At 39.3% G+C, this 21318-nt stretch overlaps 1 long non-coding RNA gene across 2 annotated transcripts in view; it reads left to right on the top strand.

Annotated features, from left to right (window-relative positions):
* Positions 1–21318, top strand: part of LOC106781884 (uncharacterized) — a 60941-nt gene that overhangs the window by 25686 nt on the left and 13937 nt on the right. Inside the window, exons 2-3 of one of the 2 annotated variants that reach the window (XR_011427954.1) lie at positions 5174–5360; positions 7712–9495. This is a non-coding gene — a long non-coding RNA (uncharacterized lncRNA). Of the gene's footprint in view, positions 1–5173; positions 5361–7711; positions 9496–21318 lie in introns of those variants that run through there. The other variant, XR_011427953.1, reaches the window with a different exon arrangement.

Genomic DNA, 21318 nt, shown 5'->3' with positions numbered 1-21318 from the left:
CTCCCCTCAAATGTCTTATTTCAAGGAGGACAGAGGCAAAAGTTATCAATGAGGCAACGTGGTGCCACCAACTTAAATATTTGTCCATTGGAATATGTACAGAATGGACTGGAGCTAAGGTAACATTTAGGAATCTATTACTACAGTCAGGGTAAAAAGTAAAGGCCCATAACTAGGCCAGTCATGAGATTGGACACACACCGGAAAGCACACAGGAAGGATAAGGAATAGGACTTTACAACCAATAGAGGTGGGGGGAAAAGGAAGGTATTGATAAGCATGACTGAGCCTGCAATATTGAGTAATTGGTGCTATTAACAGAAGTAGTAAAAGTTAGGAGAAGGAGCCATTTTGGAGCTGCAGTAGTGGGACATTATGGGTTGGGTCTGGGATCTGTTGATTTTATAGTACCAATGGCCATATAGGTCAAGTTATCCAGCAGACAGTTGGATTAGGTTAGAGCTAGGGCTACCTTCCTAGGAATCATGCATAATGGTGAGAGTTAAACCCATAGGTAAGAGAAAGGGAGCAGGAACTCTGAAGGGAGCCCTTTGAGGGTGAAGCCTTGGGTGATGGCCATGTTTAAGAACAACCTGGAAAAGAAGAGACATGGACATGGATAAGTTGATTAGAGGGATAAAGAGAAGGAGATCCTATTATGCTTCGGAAATCCAAGGTGCCAGATAACTTATGTTGGCTCCTCCAGATTCCCTCTCCACCCTTCTCCGTTCTGCTCCCAGCCCCAGAGGCTGCCCTGTCTGGATCTATGCCTTTGGCTTAGGGATGGGTTTACTCAAAAGGGAGTCTGGCAGGAGACCCAAAGGAGGGAAGAGAGGGAGAGGTTGCCTTGGACTGGCTGTGACCCTTGTCCAAAGGTCATTCATTGCTCCTCTCTCAAGGCACCTGTTATGCATGATTCTCTCTCCTTACAAGCTCCATAATTTCCCCTCCTCTCTTCCCCTTGGGCCCAAGAGTGGTAACTGCTCAACTACTATCACATTGATTCTTTCTTTTCCTTATGGTTCCCTGCCCAGAAGTTTGTAATTAGCCTCTTATAAACCTTCCTAACTTATCCTAATTTGAGTGTTCCATTTGTTTTCTGTTGCAATTCTTATTGTTATACCTGTTAAACTCTAATTTGAATAGTAAGTGTTGACTAGGACTATGACTGAGAACACTGACATTGTCCTACCCCCAATCAATAGCTCCTTTTATTTGTTGGAATCAACAGGAAAATTTAATTTCAGCCATAATTCTACCTAGTCCTTGCACTCCTACCCAGATCCTGCTGTGCAATTGATTAAAAAGCACCTTTGGGGGCCAGACCCGTGGCCAAGTGGTTAAGTTCATGTGCTCTGCTTCAGCGGCCCAGGGTTTCACCGGTTCGGATCCAGGGCGCTGACGTGGTACAGCTCGTCAAGCCACACTGAGTCAGCGTCCTACATGCCACAACTAGAAGGACCCACAACTAAAAATATACAACTATGTACCAGGGGGCTTTGGGGAGAAAAAGGAAAAATCAAATCTTTAAAAAAACAACAAAAAAGCAGCTTTGGTAATCAAACTAAGCCACACCTAGGCCTAAAACCAATACCACACTTTCTGCTAAAGATGCTGATCTCTCATGAAGAAAGTGAGCACACCCAGAGATGAGAGGAAAGCATCCCTGATTCTCAATGCTCTCAAGATGGGCACTACTGGCAGTCTCAGGCAAATGCTCTAAGGTGCAAAAGGTTCCCTGCTCCTTGACCATGTGGAACAAACACAGCGCTACCCAGGAGGTCAGTAGCTATCTGTTGTTGGTAGCCCAGCTTCTCAGATGCTTCTTGACTTTCAGCTATATCTTATACTGATTTTCTCTAGCTTAAAGAAGACTTCCAGGACAGGAATATCCAGCTCCAGATATCTGGCTGAATCAATCATGGAAACAGACGAACTCAGGACTTGATGCTCTTTTTCACTGAAAATATTTTAGTGATCAGAATTATTGAGGGAAACTCCTGTAATTCTAGGGTAAGGGGAGACTGGTTACCTTTCTGGAACTTGATCTGTCCTTGAATTGCTGAAGAATTTCTAAGCACAGGGTTTGTGGCCATGGCAGACCAAGATAAGCTTTAGGTCTCAGGAGAAAAAGAGGTAGTCTTTGATAGTTGAGGAAACGTGTCTAAGTGGTGAATAAGCACAGGCACTGAGGTTTAAAGACCACTGGGTTTTGGGAACATGGAGCTGTTCCTCATCTTCTTATCACACAAAGGCAGACTCCTGGGGCCTCTGAGTGTCTCTTTGGTCACTGGTCAGACTTGTAGTATAGCTTCCCTGGTCCTGAGAAAACATTGAGAATGAGCTGTCCCAGAGAAGCTTCCAAGCCCTTCAGTGTTAGAGGGCCAGGGGTGGTAGATCTCTGAGGGGTGACAGGTCCTGCTGTCAGGGTTCTGCAGCAGGAGTCATAAGGCTGGCAGATGCTGCTAAAAAAGCATTTTGCAGCTGCAGTAGGGATGTACTTTGGGTGGAGCCTAGGCTTAGTTGTGAAGGCCGGAGTGATTTGGTGGATAAAGCTTGATCCCTTGCCTAAAGAGGAAACTACCAGGAAGGGACTCTAAACCGTGAAATAGGTTGCCCAGATGGCTTTTACTACCCCCAGGCTCGTGCTTCCCATAATTATTGGTATTCCCAATCTCACCTCGAGGCTTTAGAAGTGAGCATGTTACCCTAGCCATTGGCAGTTTGATGCATATGTTGGAAGTTATTTCTCCTGTGCATTTAGTACCTTCAACAGAAATGCACACCAAGATTTGATATAAATAATCCTGTTCAGGATAACCAAAAGCTGTGGCCATGTGACTTCCTATTTTTCTTTCACTTTGATTTATATCTACTATGCTCTTTGACATACAACTACTCGTATTTATTACTGCTAATTCCTTGACACAGAATCCTCCTGAAGGGTATGTATCATTTTCCTTTTTTCCCGAATGTAAATGCATGTTAAAAATTTTTCCTGTAATTGGGGAAATTTATAGCAAACAAAAAATGCTGCATCAGTTCAAGTTCAAGAGAAATCCTGAAGGAACTGAAACAAGTACATTTAGCTAAGCTGAGCAACAACACCCTGATGATAATTCTGGGGAAGAAGAGAGGAAGGCATGACTAGGAAAGTGAAGACTGCAATAAACGGACGGTCTCCACATGATAGCTCTGTGACATGAATGTGATGTAAGAATCATTTTTAATAATCAGATGTTTCATTTGCATAAGCACTTACTAAGTATCAGACACTGTTCGGAGCACATTGCACCATCTGATTTAATCCTCACATCAACACTATGAGGTAGGTACTGTCATTATTCACATTTGCTAGATGGTGAAACTGTGCCCAAGCCACCCCATTTATAAGTAGTAGATCAAGCATTCAAACTTAGGTCTGTCTGACTCCAAAGTCATTTATTTCATTTCTTCAACAAGTATTAATTGGGCACCCACTCTGAGCCAGGCATTGGTAAACAAGGCAGAAAATGCTCTCTGTCTGCATGACATTTATGATCTAGCAATAGATAGATGTTAATAGTTTATTTGAATTAAGATTGTGATGCACACCATGAGCAAACAGAAGAAGATTTTCTTTGATATAGTCCAAACTTCTAGACAATGCCTGTGTTAGATACCCAATAAATATTAGTTGAATATTGAATACGGTTGCCATGAAGGTAGATAATGGTGGACTTACCCCAGTCTTGGTCGAGGACAAAGAAGGCTTTTCTGCAAAGGTGACATTGAAGCTGAGACTTAAAGGATGGTTTGAGCTGACTGGGAAGTAGGAGAAGCTCGCAGGAAAGGAGTGTTTTAAGCTGCCTGCCTGAAATGCTTGATTCAGGGAAGAACCTTGGTGAATAGAAGGGATAGAAAGTAGACCAATGAGGTTAAAACATAGAGGGCAGGAGAGGGTAGCCTAAGACAAAACGAGAAGGTAAGGAGGGTCAGGATCATGTGAACCATATAAAGATTTTTATCCTGATTCTAAGAACTATAGTTTGCCAGGAAAGGGCTTTCATAAGAAGAATGTCACCAACAAATTTCCATTGATTGCAGGTCAGTTAGGAGTCTATTGCAGTAGTCCACTTGGACTGGGAGGATGGCAGTAGAGAAAGGGCAAAATAAACAGATACTTAGGAGGTGATTGCCTAAATATGAAGGGTAAGAGAGAGGGAGTGCGTTAGTCAGTGTGCCTGATTAGTTACCTATTGCTGTGTAACAAATTACCTAAAACAGTAAATATTTATTATCTCACACAGTGTCTTTAAACGTCAAGAATCTGGGAGCAGCTTGCCTAGGTGGTTCTAGCGCAGTCTCTCATGAGGTTGCAATCAAGCTGTTGGCAGGTGTTCCAGTCCTCTAGGTTTTGACCTGGGCTGGAGGATCTGCTTTCAATCTCACTCACATGATTGTTTGCAGGCCTCGGTTCCTTACCACATGGGGGATGCTTGACACAGAGGTTGGCTTCCCCCAGAGTAAGTGATCAAACAGAGAGAGAGAGGGAGAGCAAGCGACCAAGAAGGAAGCTGTAGTGTTTTTTATGATCTAATCTCAGAAGTGACACACCATCACTTCTGCCATATGCTACTGCTCACACAGATCAAGTCAGATATGATATGGGAGGGGACTACGCAAGGACATGTATATCAGGAGGCAGAGCTCATTACGGGCCACATTGGAGGCTGGTTACTACCGTGCCCGTATGAAAAAGATGGCTTTCAAATTAGGATAATTTGAGAAATTGTGTGTTTGTGAATAGTTTGTTTTCTTACAAAGGGACAATTTACAAAGGTGTGTGCAAGGAGTAGGGAGACCACGAAGGAATCCTGCAAGTGCCCGGAGCTAGAAGCAGTAGAGCTGTTTTCACCCTACACCCAAAAGGACAAGAAGAGGAGGGAGAGGTTACTGGACCTCTGAAGAGAGAATCTTGGAGAGCAGGCCCACCTTGAGGGGAGCTGTGTTATTCTGATGAGAAACACTGCCTGCGATATGCTAGGACATGTGGGAGCTGATTGTTCATGTCTTTTCCCGACTCGGCCTTCAGTGATGTAACATTGGTAGCCACACAGGTTGTGGTGGTGATATTATACCGCAGAAATCAGTGAATACTACAAACCAGAACTTTTTCTTTTCTTCTTTTCAGAGAGCCAGTTGTTAAACATTTACAAGCACACTACTGGACACAGCCAGCCTGAGACAACCTCTTGATGTGGGAGCTAAGAAAAACTCACACACAGACCTCACTCTCAAGATAGAAGGAGGACCCGACTCCCCCAGGAGTCTCTTGGTGTGTGCTACTCGAACCATCAAGCATGTCTCCAGTTTCTTCGGTGAGCAACTGTGTGGACAGTGATTCAATTTACTGAAAGAAAAATAGACAAAGTATTATTTGTCACAATATCTCTTAATTATACTTTCCTACTCATCCTTATCACTCCTCATTTCCCACATCAGTGGAGGTAACTTTGGCAGACAATTGAAAACATTGGATTTTCTAGCAGGGTCGGCGAATGAGTTTATTTGTTTATTTTTTTTTTTTAAACAATAAAACTGACTCTAAGTTAAGGGAGAATTTATTAGAAAGATGTGAAAGAGCTCAGAGAATCAAAAAGGGACCTGAAGAATGAGGGTCACTGAGGGCAGGACCAGGGCAGCTCCAGATTATCCAAGTGGTAGGAAGTTATCAATGATCTCCTCAGAGAATCGCTGTTGAAATAAATCCTATTCCTTTTTTTTAACAGTCCTGGAGTTACTTTGCTCAAGATGCACTGTCATGGAATAAAATATGATTGGCCAACTTAGGTTAATGACTACTTTGGCAAGAAGAAGGCAGGGTTCCTCGACCGACAGTCCCACTGGGACTGTCACAATAAGGAGCCAGTAATTCCTAAGGAATTCAGAGTGCTCTTAAGAACAGGAGAGTGAATGGGTGCTGGGAAGCCAAGGAGAGGCGAATGTCCACTGCATTCTGGGACATGACCTTCCTCCAGTTGGGGGTCGGGTACCATTAATGTGGAAGTAATGGCAAATTAATTGTTATTTAAAGGTCTCTAGGTGTAATGTCAATAGTGCAGAATGTCACACTATTTAACATTGAGAGTTAACATTGAAAAAAATCACAGGTATGTAAATAAAGGTTGAACTAAAATAAACAAGAAACTGAAAGAAAAGCTAAAAGGTGCTGACGTTTAAAAGGAAGATCAAACGCTACTGTTTTATCAAACCTGATGAATAGATAAGTATGTTCCAGTAGCATTCGGAGTAGGTAGAAAATTTAGAGTTAAAATGGAGACAGGCTGTGAGTATTATGAGTTTGTAGACTTTCTGGTATACTTCAGTTGTAAACATGAGTTAAAAGAAAATGCTTGACCTTTAAAGCCATGGGCCCCGTGACCCTGCATTGTTCCCCTGCTCTCTCCTCCACTCCTCTGAGCTCTGCTGTCCTTCAAGACCCAGCACACATGTCTTCTCTCAGAGCCTTCCTGGACCAGCTCACTCCAGCCCAATCCACGGTTAAATAGCACCTGTTGTCCCATGCACTTGGCACTTCCCAAATGTCCTCCTAGGTTGTTCCACATCTTTTGATGTGTGCATCCTGATCCTCATCTAGGTTCCAGGAATACTGGAGGCAAGATCTCTGTCTGATGATGGTAAGTTGGCTGTTGGAGGTTTAATATAACTTTTTAAAACTTTGGTCTTTCTTCCCTTTTCTAGTTCCTCTTCTGCATAAACCTTGAAAATAGGGACCTTAACAAGGATTTCCCTCTCCTTCCTCTTTTTTTCTACCCCACAATGTTCTTGAAAGAATTAACAAGAGAATATGTGTAAGAGCCCAGGCAGGAGTTACACGCAGATGTTTTAATTTTGTTTGATGCTCTTTCCCCTATCAGCCAAGATCACCCAAGCACAAAGAAAGATTCTTGTTATGGTTACTAATATTGATAGTATTCGTCTCATGCTACACGTTCTTCCTCAATGATCTCATCCACTTGGGCAATTTCGGCTGTGATCTTTTAAGGGGGTGATGTTCCATCTGCCTCCAGCTGACTCATTTCCTAAGCCCCAGGCCCATATTTCCAACTGGATGTTCTGTAAACATCTCACACTCAACACGTCCTGAATTGAACTCATCCTGCCATACAAACCTAGTCCTTTTTATTGAAGCGCTTGATCACAAGTCACAACTGAGCTAGGTGTGACTTAGACTTGACATCTCAGGAACGTTTCAGCTCCAGCATCTCCCTCTCACTCCCTCCCACTTAATATCCTGCTTGAGTCTATCACTGTGTCCTGACATTTGATTTTCTCTGCAGTCACATGTCTGCCCCCCACCTCAGCCCGTGCTCCACGCTGTCACTAGAGTTCTTTTCCTCAACCCTCACAGGGTCTCATCAAACCCCAGCACTCTCCCCACACACCAAAGCTTAAGTCTCCCTGCTGTTGCATGTGCACAGATTGTAGCCCCAACCAAACCTTCTGGCCTCATCTCTACAATCCCCAAACCTAATGCCACCTCCTTGTTTCACATTCTCAGAATATGCCCTCCACTATACACAATTAACTTGGTTGAAGTTTTTTCCTTTGTCTTCAATAATAGCCTTGCCACCGGGTTCTTCCTAAGCTTGCATCTTCCAAGACACTTTACTAATTTTTTTTTCTTTTTTCTTTTTTTTTGAGGAAGATTAGCCCTGAACTAACGTCTACTGCCAATCCTGTTTTTGCTGAGGAAGATTGGCCCTGAGCTACCATCTGTGCCCATCGTGTTTTTTATGTGTAGGATGTCTGCTACAGCATGGCTTGATAAGTGGTGCGTATGTCCACGCCCGGGATCCAAACTGGTGAACCCTGGGCTGCCGAAGCAGAGCACATGAACTTGACTGCTATGCCATTGGGGTGGCCCCTGACACTTTACTAATTTTAACAGTTAAAATTAATTGTTCCTTCAAGTAATAACTATCCATTATAGAGAACTGAATATGTGCTGGGGATTTACAAACATTGGTACATTAAATCCTCACCACAATTGAGCAAGTTAGGTATTACCGACCCATGATCCCTTATCCAGTCATGAGGCCAGCTGTGCTTCCAAATTCAGAATGTCTTGTTTTTTAGAAAGGCAATATAATGAAATGCCTCTCAGTTTCCCCATCTGTAAGTGGGGAGGATAAGTGCTAGGAGAGTACCTTCCTCAGGAGGTTGTTGCGGAACAGGCAATGTGTTCATTTAGAGAAGAGACTAGTGAGATCCCTTATTAACTGCATTTTAGGGGTCTATTTGATGGTTATAAATAGTGCATAATAGCTTATGAACTATGCCTTACTAAGAAAATAAGTGGATATAACTTTTACAGTTGCCTGATTTGTATCAGGAAAGTAATTTGGTTGGTGAGAACTTTGTCGGATGTTGTGCTGCTTATTCTTTTTTTCTTTTCTCTACTTTCTTTACTTTCACTTCCTTCTGCTACTTACCACACCCTTTACTCAGCACTTCCTATCAAAATCACAGGCCTCTTGCTCCTGCAGTAAAATCTCTTTCTTCGATTTTCTGGCCCATTTTGCTATTAATTCATAATTCTCTCTGACATTGCCAGAGAAAATTTATGGGAGGTGGGGGAATGGATGAAATAGGTGAAGGGGATTGAGTACAAACCTCCAGTTGTAAAATAAGTCACAAGACTGTGACATACAGCATAGGGAATGTTGTGAATGATATTATAATAACTTTCTATAGTGACAGGTGGTCACTAGACTTGTCATGGTGATCATTTTGTAATGTATATAAATGTTGAATCACTATGCTATACACCTGAAACTAATATAATATTGTATGTCAACTATACTTCAATAAAAAAATTATGCTAAATTATTCCCTTCTCTGACAAAAATACTTCATGACAATTATGCTAATTTTTAGGAATTCAATGAAAATACCACTAACAAACTCATTTCCTTTACTCTTCCATGGGTCTGGATGCACAAGAGACCAAGAATATAGTGCTGGCAGGGACTGTGAAGATCAACCAGCACAAATGACCTGGGTTTCTTTGGTTATCTACTACCTTTGAAGAAACTAAAGAGCAGGGAGGGGGACCAGCTCAAACTCACACAGCTAATTAGTGACACAACACTAGCTGGATCCCAGCTGCCAACCCCCCCCACCCCCCACCACCTCTATCCCCAGGCAACCACTAATCTGCTTTCTGTCACTATAGATTGTTTTCCTAGAATTTCATAAAAATGGATTCATACAGTTTGTACTTTTTGTATCTGGCTTCTTTCGCTCAACATGTCTTTGAGATTCATCCACATTGTTGCATATATTGGAAGAGTGTTCTTTTTTATTATTGAGTAGTATTTCATTATAAAGACATATCACAATTTATTTATCCATTCTTCTGCTGATAGACATTTGAGCTATTTCCACGTTTTGACCATTATGAATAAAACTGCTATGAACATCCTCGTATATGGTTTTTTGTGAATATATATTTTCATTCTTCTTGGGTAAATACTTATGAGTAGAACTGATGGATCATAGGATAGGTACATATTTCATTTTATAAAAAATTACCAGTCACTGGGGCTGGCCTGGTGGCACAGTGGTTAAGTTTGTGTGCTCTGCTTCAGCAGCCTAGGATTCACAGGTTCGGATCCCAGGCACAGACCTACACCCTACTTATCAAGCCATGCTGTGGCGGCATCCCATATACAAAATAGAGGAAGATTGGCACAGATGTTAGCTCAGGGCCAATCTTTGTCACACACACGCAAAAATTTACCAGTCACTTCATATCTTCACTCAATATTGGGCTTGGCAGTCGTATTAGTCAGGGTTCTTCAGAGAAACAGAACAAATAAAATATAAAAGGAGATTTAATATAAGGAATTGGCTCATATGATTATGGAGACTAAGTCCATGACCTGCCATCTGCAAGTGGGAGAGCAAGTCCTAAGGCCTGAGAACCAAGGGAGCTTATGATGTAATTCCCACTCCAAGGGTCAGAGATGATGAGATCCTGAAGCAATGAGGCAGAGAAAAGGGGGAAATTCCTCCGTCTTCCACTTTTGTTCTTTTCAGACCTTCAATGGATTAGATGATGCCCACCCACATTGAGGAGAGCAATTTACAGAGTCCATCAATTCAAATACTAATCTCATCTGGAAATATCCTTACAGACACACTCAGAAATAATGTGTAACCAAATACCTGGGCATCCCCTGATCTAGTCAAATTGACACATAAAATTAACTATCATACTAGTCTTTTAAATTTTAGTCTTTCTAGTCGGTGTGAAACTATTTATTGTGATTTGAATTTGCATTTCCCTGATGACTAATTTGTATTTCCCTGATGAATTTTCATGTGATTATTGGCCATTTCCTATCCCTCCTTGTGTGAGGTGTTTATTCAAATCTTTTGTCTATTTTTAATTGAGTTGTGCTGTCCTTTTAATATTGAGCTGTAAAAGTTCTTTATATATTCTGAATGCAATTCCTTTGTAAGATATACGTGTTACAAATGTATTCTTCTAATCAGTGGCTTGCATTTTCATATTATTATTTTGTACTATTTATTCCTCATATTTTTGTTAGAAGAGCTCATTTTTTTATTTTAGTGAAATCTAATTTATCATTTTCTTTTATGTATTGTGCTTTTTGTATCTTATCAAAACATCTTTTTTTTACATACCCTGATGTTGCAAAGATTTTCTCCTATTTTTTTCCAGAAGCTTTATTAAAGTTTTAACTTTTGTATTTATGTCTATGACCCATTTTGATTTATTTTTGTGTATAGTATGAGGTGAGAGTTGAGGTTCATTTTTTTCTATCCAGATTTCTACTTGTTTCAGCACCATTTTTTCAAAGACTATACTTTCTCATTGAAATACTTTTGTACCATTGTTGAAAATCAATTGACTGTGAATGTATATCTCTATTTTTGTACTCTGTTCTATTCTGTTGGTCTACATGTCTGTGATTATGAGAAATCACACTGTCTTGATTATTTTAGCTTTATAGTAAGGCTTTAAATCAGGTAAATCAGTAATTTCTCCAACTTTTTCTTTTTTCAAAATTATTTTGTCTATTCTTGGTTCTTTTATAATCAGCTTGTCAATTTTTACAAAAAAGCCTGTTGGAATTTTGGTTAGAATTGCATTGAATCTATAGATCAATTTGGGGAGAAATGACATCTTAACAACATGAAGCCTTCTAATCTGTGAACATGGCATATTTCACCATTTATTCAGACCTTTAAATTCTCTTAGCAGTGTTTTGTACTTTTCAGTGTATAGGCTTTGTACATATTTAATTTGCCAGAAGTATTACATTTTTTATGTTATAAACAAAATTTTAATTTCGTTTTCTAATTTTAATTTCATTGTATCAAAATACAATTGACTTTTCTATACTAACTTTATACCTTGGGCGCTTATGAGCTGTGGTAGCATTTTTCTTGATTTTCAGGATTTTCTATCAATATAATTATTTCATTTGTGAATAAAGCCAGGTTTATTTTTCCATTTTCAATTTCTGTGTCTTCTGTTTCTCTCTTTCCTTTTTCCCCCTTTATTGTCCTGCCAGTATCTCTAGCACAATATTGAATAGAAATGGTGAGAATGGACAAGCTTGCTGTGTTGCCAAATCTAGGGAAAAAGTATTCAGTCTTTCAACATAAAGGATGATGTTAGCCTTAAGATTTGTTTTGTATTGTTTTGTTTTGTTTTGTAGATGTCCTGTATTAAATTGAGAAAGTTACTTTCTATTCCAAGTTTATTTTATCAAAAGAGATTTTATCAAAATTCACTCTCGATATGGTGAGTTACATCGATCAACGTTCAAATGTTAACCACCTTTGCATTCCTGGAATAAACCATCACTTGTTCATAACGTATTATCCTTTTTATATCTTGTTGAATTTCATCTGCAGGAATTTGTTTAGGAATTTTACATCTATGCTCATGAGGAAAATTGGTCTGTAATTTTACTTTCTTGTAACATCTATGTCCGGTTTTGGTGTCAGGTTAATATTGGCTTCATGTAATGAGTTGGAAATTATTCCTTCCTTCTATGTTTTCTGAAATAGTTTTTGAAGGCTTTGTATTATTTCTTCCTTAAATGACTGATAGAATTCACTAGTAGAGCCATCTGGGACTGGGGTTTTCTTTGTGTCAAGGTTTTAAATTGCTAATTCAATTTCTTTAGTAGCTTTAAGATTATTTGGATTTTCTATTTCTTCTTATGTCAGTTTGGTAAATTTTGTCCTTCAAGGAAGTTGTCTATTCCATCTATTGACCTAAGTTGTTTATAATATCTCCTTATTATCCTTTAATGCTGTAGGCTGTTTAGCTGTGTTTCCTCTTTTTTCCCTGATATTGGTAACTTGTACCATCTCTCTTTTTTTATTGAACTTTTCAAAGAACCAACTTTTGTTTTCATTAATATTCTCTGTTTCTCTATGTTTCTGTTTCATTTATTTCTGCTCTTATCTTTCTTATTTTTTTCTAACTGCTGACTTTGAGTTTAATTTGCTCTTCTTTTTCTGATTTCTTAAGATCAATACTTAAATAATCAATTTTAGACCTTTTCCCTTTTTCTAATATAGACATTTAAAGCTATAAATTTCACTCTAAGTACTGCTTTAGCAAAACAAATTTTGATATGTTATGGTTTCATTATCATTCAGTTCAAAATATTTTATTTCCTCTGTGATTTCTGCTTTGACTTGTGGGTCATTTAGATATTTGCTATTTAATTTCAAAGTATTTGGTGCTTTTCTATTTATCTTACTGTTGTTATTTCTACTTTTTTTTTTCCTGCTTTTTCTTCCCAAATCCCCCCAGTACGGAGTTGTATAGTTGTGAGTCCTTCTAGTTGTGGCATGTGGGATGCCGCCTCAACAAGGCCTAATGAGCAGTGGCTATATCCGTGCCCAGGATCCGAACCAGTGAAACCCTGGGCCACTGAAGCAGAACGTGCAAACTTAACCACTCGGCCACAGTGCTGGCCCCTGTTATTATTTCTCATTTAATTTCATTGTAGTCAGATAACGTACTTTGCAAGATTCTAGTCTTTTGATATCTAGTGAGACTTATTTTATGGCCCTGAGTATGGCCTTGGTGAGCATTCCATACATCCTTGAAAAGAACGTGTAGTCTGAAGTTGTTGAGTGTATTGTTCTATAAATGTCAATTAGGTTATAGTGGTTGATAACGTTGCACAGATCTTTTGGATCCTTACTGATTTTTTGGCTGTTTGTTCTATTAATTACCGAGAGAAGTATATTACAATCTCCAACTACGCTTATGCGTTTGTCCATTTCTTCCTTTAGTTCTATCAGTTTTTGCTTCATATATTTTGAAACTCTGAATGTATGATTATTATGCATCATAACAGAGTTTAATATGTCATTATGAAATGTCCCTCACTGCCTCTTATCAAACTTCTCTTGAATTCTATTTTATCTTTTATTAATATAGTCATTCTAGCTTTCTTATGCTTACAGTTTGTCAGACATATCTTTTTTGATATTTCTATTTTTACACTATTTACGTCTCTATATTTAAAGTGTGTCTCCTGCAGACAGCAAATAATTGAGTCTTGCTTTTTCATCCAGTCTGACAGTCTGACAGTCTCTGCTTTTTGATTGGAGTGCTTAGTCAATTTAAATTTAATGTAATTGTTGATTTGATTGGATTTTGGTCTACCATTTTGCTGTTTGTTTCCTATTTGTCTCATCTGCTTTTTCCCCCTCTGTTCCTCCTTTCTTACCTTCTTTTGTGTTAATCAATTATTTGTAGCATTTTATTTTAATTCCTGTATTGACTTTTTCACTATATCTCTGGGCATTATTTCTTTAGTGATTGCCCCAGGGATTACAATCTTTAACTTATCATGATCTGCTCAGAGTTAATGTTGAATTAACTCTAATACTGAAATACAGGAACCCTGTAACAATTAGATTTCACTTAACATTTCACCCATTTTTTTGTGCTAGTTTGTATATATATGTACATAATAGCTGTTTGTATTATAAACCAAATAATACTGGATCCCAAGTTTTCTGCCCTATTATGCCTGATTTGTGGTGAGGTATTCCATTCATACAGCACTCTTAGTTGTAATAGTTATAACCTGACCCAGCAAAGTAAAAACCAATTCTCAGCAGAGTAAAAACTTTCCTGAAACATTTCATGCCATTATACCGTTATTAGAGCTAGTGACAGGGAAACCTGAGCAGCTCACTGAGATTTATTCCTTGCCCCTGGAACAAACATTTGAAACATTTAAATTTCAAAGTTGAAAGAGAATTAAAAATCCTTAGTCAGCACCCTCATTTTGTACACCGAAAAGTGATATCCAGACATGTAAAGGGCTGATCTAAGATGACATGCATTCATTCATTTATTAATTCACTTAAAAATTCAAGATTCTTTCTAAAAACATTTATTAAGTGCTTACCATACACTTGTCACTGAAGATATAAAATGAGAAAGAACTAAGAATCATTGAACTGTGTACTTAAAACAGGTGTGTGTTATAGTATGTAAATTATCTCTCAGATAAAGTTGTTAAAAAGTGGATAAGATCCAGTCCTTTCCATCAAGGAAATGACAGTGTAATGAAGTGTAAGAAAGGCATAAACAATTACAATGAAATGTGAACATGCTCTAACAGACCCATATGCTTAACCACTTAACACTGGAGAGCCCTGGGGCTCAGGCTCAGACCTATTATGCTTTCTCTCTACAACCACTCCCTTCACATCTCATTCAGTGTCATGGCTTTAAATATCAATTGTATGCTGATGACTCCAAAATTTTTATCTCCAGCAGATGTCAGTCCCAAACTCCAGACTCATACACTCAACTGACAACCTGACATCTCTCCTTTAAAGGCTAATTAGCATCTCAAACTCAACACATCCAAAACCAAATTCCTAATCTTCCCTCCAAATCTGCTCCTTCCACAACCCTCATCATCTCAATTCATTACCAAATTTGTCTTTCCAGTTGCTCAGGCCAAACATCTTGAAGTCATTTTCAACTTGTTTTTTTTTCTCATTTGATCCATCACAAAATCCTATTGGCTCTACCCTCAACATATATCCAGAATCTGAACACTTCTTACCACCTCCCCTTCTGCAATTCTGGTCCAAGCCACCATTTTCTCTCATCTGGTTTATTGCCTTGTCCTCCAACAGTCCTTATTCTATAAATCAAAGGAAGCTTTAAGACTGTAACTCATGTCAAGTCAGTTCTCTAATCAAATCCTCCAACGGCTTCTCATTTCACTAATAGTAAAAGCCAATGTCCTCACAATGGCCTCCACGATCCAATAAAATCTGGGTCCCCCTCTCCACTTTATTATCCTTCTGATCTACTCTCTAATACTGCTCTTTCTGCTCACTCTGTTCCATCTGATGCCGGCCCTGATATCAGTTCCCCTAAATTAGACCCAGCATATGTGGGGTTAAAACCAAAGCACTCTTTCTCTGCTTATTCCCTGGCTCCCAAATCCACTATCTGCTGTGAAGACAAACAGCCAAGGACAACCACCTGGATTCCTTATCTCCTCTTCCTCCCAGCAAGCAGCATCCCAAGGCCAAATGCAGGCTGATAGGAAAGCTCAGACCACTGACTCTCCCCACCTCTCTATAAGCAGCCACATTCCTGACAAACTTTTAAAACCCCTCGCCTCCCCTCTTTCGTGGAGATGGGAGGAAATGAGACAAATTTGAGGGTTCATTCTCATCTCCCAGCTGATATCACCCAAAATAAAAACCCTTTCCTTGCTGTAAGCCTGGCATTCCAGTTTTTATTTGGCCCCTGTTGTCTGGTGGGCAAACAGCCTATGTTTGTAGGCAGTAAGACATCTGTATGGGGTTCCTTGCTGTTCCTCAATATTATTGGCAAGCTCCTACTTCAGGGTCTTTGCACTTGCTATTCTCTCTACCCGGAACTCTCTTCAGCAGATAGACTCATTGCTTACTCCCTCACTTCCTTCAAGTCTTTGCTCACCTGTTGCCTTCCCACTGAATTCTCCTCTGATTACCCAATTTCAATTTGTAAGCATATCCCTCATCCACACACTCCCTCCCCAGGCACTCTGTAGTACACCTCCCACTCTTTTTCCTCCATAAACACTTAGCACCTTAAATATAGTACATAAATAAATTTACTTATTTGGTTCATTGTCTGTTTGTCCCCATTAGGCCAAAAGCCCTCAGAAGGTTTTGTTGTTCACCAGTTTTCCCAGCATCTACAACAGGCATTCAATAATACATTTGAATAAGTGAATCAATGTGCCTAGTACTCTTAGAGAAGGAAATGAGTGCGTTTGCTTCTGTGACTAGTCCATGTTTGTTTGTTTAGGCGGTGTAGCTAAGATAGGGGGAAAGTTTGATGGCTGTTAGGGAAGAGTTAATTGTAGAAGTGACAGTTAAACTTAGTTGTGAAAGGTGGTCAGCAATTTTCCACACAGAGCAGAGAGTGAAGGGCATTCCAGGTAGAAGGAATAGCTTGAGCAAGAGCAGAATATTTTGCAAAAGCATGGCATGGTGATAAAAGCCAAAGAGTTGAGTATACACACGGAAGGGTGGAGAAGGGAGGAGAAGGGAAAGTGAATTGGTGGGTCGAGAGAGGCGGTCTAGAGGGCTAGTCAGAGCCAGCCATGAAAGATGGAGGCAGATTAGACCCTGGTCTCCCAGTGTCTTGTCCACTGCTTTACAAAGCCTCCCTTTTCTGTCTAAAACTTATTTATCCTTTAGGTGTTGTAGGATGATACCTTTACAACCTACGTTTTACTTTATAAATAAATATGCATTCATGATCCCAGAGTGTGAGACTTAAGGCAGGAGATTATAAAAATATGCACATTTTAAAATTCAAAAAGCTGAAAGGGTTTATATTTTTTAATTGATTACAGATTTTTGATTACTACTCAAATCCAAAATCGAAACTCCCAAAGAAATGATAGCTGGTGCCCAGTGCAAGCCTATTTTCATCATCAGTTTACAGTTCAAGCTATGTAGGAGAAAAATGCCAATGATGTAACACACAGAGGGCTGTGGAAACAGATGTAAATTTAAGTGGATTGAAAGATATCCTCCAAATTTTTTGGCAGTTGTTAAACTGACTTGATTGATGTTATATAAATTATTATATATTTGAATTGTTAAATCAAGCAATGAGGAGTAGAAAATTTTAGTAAACTGATCATGAACTATAATATTGTATTTTCATTCTTAAAAGTGATATTTCTTGTTTTTCAATTCTCCTTAATTTGATTTGTAAAGCTAAAGATCTTGTACCTTTTTATTAACTTCATCAGAGTCAAATATCAAATATTAAAAACAGGCAATGAACAGAACAATTACACATTCATTCATTCAACAACTATTTGAGAGCCTACTATGAGCAAGGAAAGTAATTTGGTTTTGGATTCCAAATGACACAAAAGCAAGTAGCTATTTCTCTTTTCTTAAAATAACCATGAGGAATACATTGATCTATAGTGTGGAGAATAACTATCCAAATGAATCTGTAAATTTACAGTCTTGTTTGATTGAGATGAAACAGTTGTGAGAATCCCCCAAAGGTCCCATGGAAATCATATCTTTTCCACTGACTTGTATGTTCAAAAACTGACTACACCTTTGTTAGAAGTTATATCTGCCTGTATTTGCCTTCAAACAGAGATGTCTCCAAGATTTCTTATGTTGGCACGAACTCAGCCTGCATCCAGCACTTGGGAGCCTGATACTATGATAAGACCCATTTTTTACTTATAAACATATATATATCCATAGTATCTTATGTTTATTTACTTTTTTGACATCTTTTTCTTTCAGTTTTACTGAGATATAATTCACATACACCAGTGTGTAAGTTTAAGGTGTGCTGCGTAATGACTACTTACATATATTGTGAAATGATTGCCACAATAAGTTTAGTTAACGTCTCATATAGATACATCATCGCATACAGATACAAAAAAAAGAAAAAGAAAAGAAAAAAATGCTTTTTTCCTTGTGATGAGAACTCTTAGGATTTACTCTCTTAACAACTTTCAAATACGCTATACAGCAGTATTAACTATAAGTCATCATGTTATACATTACATCCCTAGTGCTTATTTATATTATAACTGGAAAATTGTACCTTTTGACCACCTTCATCCAATCCGCCCCCCCCATCCCGTTTCTGGTAACCAAAAATCTGACCTCTTTTTCTATGAGTCTTTTTGGATTCGACATATAAGTGGGCTCATACAGTATTTGTCTCTGCCTGACATATTTCACTTAGCATAATGCCCTGAAGGTCCATCCATGTTGTCACAAATGGTGGATTTCTTTCTTTTTATGGCTTAATAATATTCTTTTGTATATATATATATATATATATATATATATATATATATATATATACACCACAACTTCTTTATCCATTCCTCTGTCAGTGGACACTTAGGTTGCTTCCATGTCTTGGCTATTGTAGATAATGCTGCAGTAAACACGGGGGTGCAGATATCTCTTCAACACAGTGTTTTCATTGTCTTCGGATATATTCCCAGAAGTAGAATTTCTGAATTATATGGTAGCTGTATTCATAATATTTTTAAATTGCATTCTTTGCAATATGGAGAAAGAGTCAACAGACGTTCTGTCCCTTTGACCTAGCAATCCTACTCCCGGGAACTGATCCAAAAGAATGAATCCACAGAAGCAAAAATCTAGACGCGCAATGATTTTTATTATACAGCTATCTTAAACAGCCAAAACCTGGAAACAACCTGAGTTTCTACAACAGGAAAGTGACTTAGAAAAGCATAGTGCATCAACATGATGTCATGTTATGTGATGATTAAAAGTCAGAACCGTGAAACTGCAGAAATGTCAAAAATATCTTCAAAAAACCTTAAGTTAAAAGACAGTATTTTTTAAATGGCATTTCCATTGTGATTATAAATATGGAAAAACAGATGAACATGTGGAGGACTAGAAGATGAAATGGAAAAATGAAAACAATTGCATTCAGTTGGAAGAATTAGGAGTTTGTTTTACTTCTTATAAAAATGTCTCAAGTTTTGTTTTACGTCAACTTTTCAGTTGAAGATTGACAGGATACCATAAGGATATATCCACATAAATCACAAATAAAAGCTGAGTTTTTATAGAGTTGACCCTTCTGTGTTCTCTGTGAGCTTCCTACTGTGGCTCTCTCTGTGGTGTCATTTTACCATAGTTTTCCACCATGCAGAGCTGTTGCCAATATACACATGTTGAGCCCCACCTCAAAGTGACCGAATCTGAACCTCTGCAAGTTGGACCTGGGCATAGGTATTTTAAATCCCCCTCCCACCCCAGGTAATTCTGAGATGCAGCTAGATTCAGAACCACTAACGTCACCATGCCAGAGAACCAGTGGCCTTAAACATGGCCTTTTTAACATTAAAAAATAAATTTAAAACTTCATTTTAAAGAAAAAACAAATTAAAGTCAATATTCAGGTGACTATTTTCAATTTTGATTCCCTGGGATGGATGAAAATGTGGCAAATATGTTCACACTACTCCAACCCGAGGCATGCTGTCATGCTGTCCCCAGAGCACACCAAATGAAAGGAGGAAGATCCTAGAGACGGTAGATGAGCCCAACCCAGACCACATCCTCAAGGCACGTCCCCTACGGCCATGTGATCTTGCAGGAGGCTGCTGGAGGTTCTCTGGGATTTCCCAGAAGGCAAATATTTCTTTCTTCGTTAAACTTGTATATGGTGTTCAAAGGGCTCTAGGGAGTCCAAGAAGTTTTATTTTGATTTCTATCAGTTTTCAGACACTCAGCTGCTCCCTGCAGGCACGTAAAACTCTGCTGCCTCTGGCATCCCCTACAGCATCCTTAGTGGAGAGATTTCCGGAGGCACAGGAGGAACAGAGCCGGCCTAAATGGTCCTCTCAATTCTGGCCTGATGAGACCTCTCCATCTGCTTCTTTCTCCAAAATGAACACCTTATAATCCAGTCTCTTGTTGACCAGTGGTCTTTTCCTTTTCCCTTTAATTTGTAAGTTTCATAAAAGGGGCATTGTTAGGGCGGTCGGGTGGCGAAGCGATTAAGTGCACACGTCCCGCTTATTGGCGGCCTGGGGTTCACCAATTCAGATCCCGGGTGCAGACATGGCACCGCTCATCAAGCCATGCTGTGGCAGGAGTCCCACAAATAAAGTGGAGGAAGATGGGCACAGATGTTACTTCAGGGCCAGCCCTCCTCAGCAAAAAGAGGAGGATTGTCAGCAGATGAAAAAAAGGCGGGGGAGGCATTGTCTCAGAATGTTAGAATTGGAAGGAACTCGCCCCAATTCTTATATTTTTAAGTTGAGAAAACCAAGGCCCAAAGATGATAAATGATTTACCCAAGATCACGTACTTGATCAGGCAAAGCTGCTTCACCACCTCAAAGTCCATTCTTCTTTTCATTATTATTAGGAAATTCATACATTCTACCCACAGTCTGTATGGCACGTGCTTTAAGTTGTTCTAATATTGAGGATGAGTGGCAGTGATTCATCCGCACCCTCTTGTCCAGCCACCCTGTGACAGGTGACACATATCTGAGATATCCGCAGTGATTTACTGAAAGCATTCAGACTGGGTCATGCTGGGAGGGAAGCTCAGGAGACACTGAACCTTTGAAATCAGCCTTGTTAACAACACACCTACTTAAGAGCAGGTGGTCTTTGAGTATAAAAGGAGAAGCAAGATTTATTTATAACCCTAACCTAATCTAGACTGCACGTCAAACCACTCACCACAAAATACCCAGTGGGAATTAAATAAGTGTACACAGGGTCTGTCTACACGTTATCAATCAGCTACATTTCTATATCCAGGCAGTTGCCAAAATATGAATGAGAGATAGTCTACATTACTTGAAAGAATTTAATATTTGGAATCCTGTATCCACTTTTGTTAAAGAAAAGATTATGGAACGTTATTCATAAAAGCCTACTTAGCCCCATCTTGCTGGATTTGCACTGATGCTGTGGAGTGAATTGTGTCCCCCTAAATTCCTATATTGCAGCCCTTACCCCCACGTGACTGTCTTGGCTTTGAAGAGGTGATTAAGGTTAAATGAGGTCATCAGGGTGGGGCCCTGATCCCATAGAACTGGCTTATAGGAAGAGGAAGACACCAGAGCTCGCTCTCTGCCATGTGAGGACACCGCGAGAAGGCAGCCATCTGCAAGCCAGGAAGAGGCTTTCACCAGAACGTGACCATGCCGGCCCCCGATCT

The sequence above is a fragment of the Equus caballus genome, chromosome 17 (genome assembly GCF_041296265.1).
Source record: "Equus caballus isolate H_3958 breed thoroughbred chromosome 17, TB-T2T, whole genome shotgun sequence".
Classification (NCBI taxonomy): Eukaryota; Metazoa; Chordata; class Mammalia; order Perissodactyla; family Equidae; genus Equus; species Equus caballus.
The sequence above is the reverse complement of the archived record's forward strand: the minus strand, read 5'-3'. Positions and strand labels throughout refer to the sequence as shown.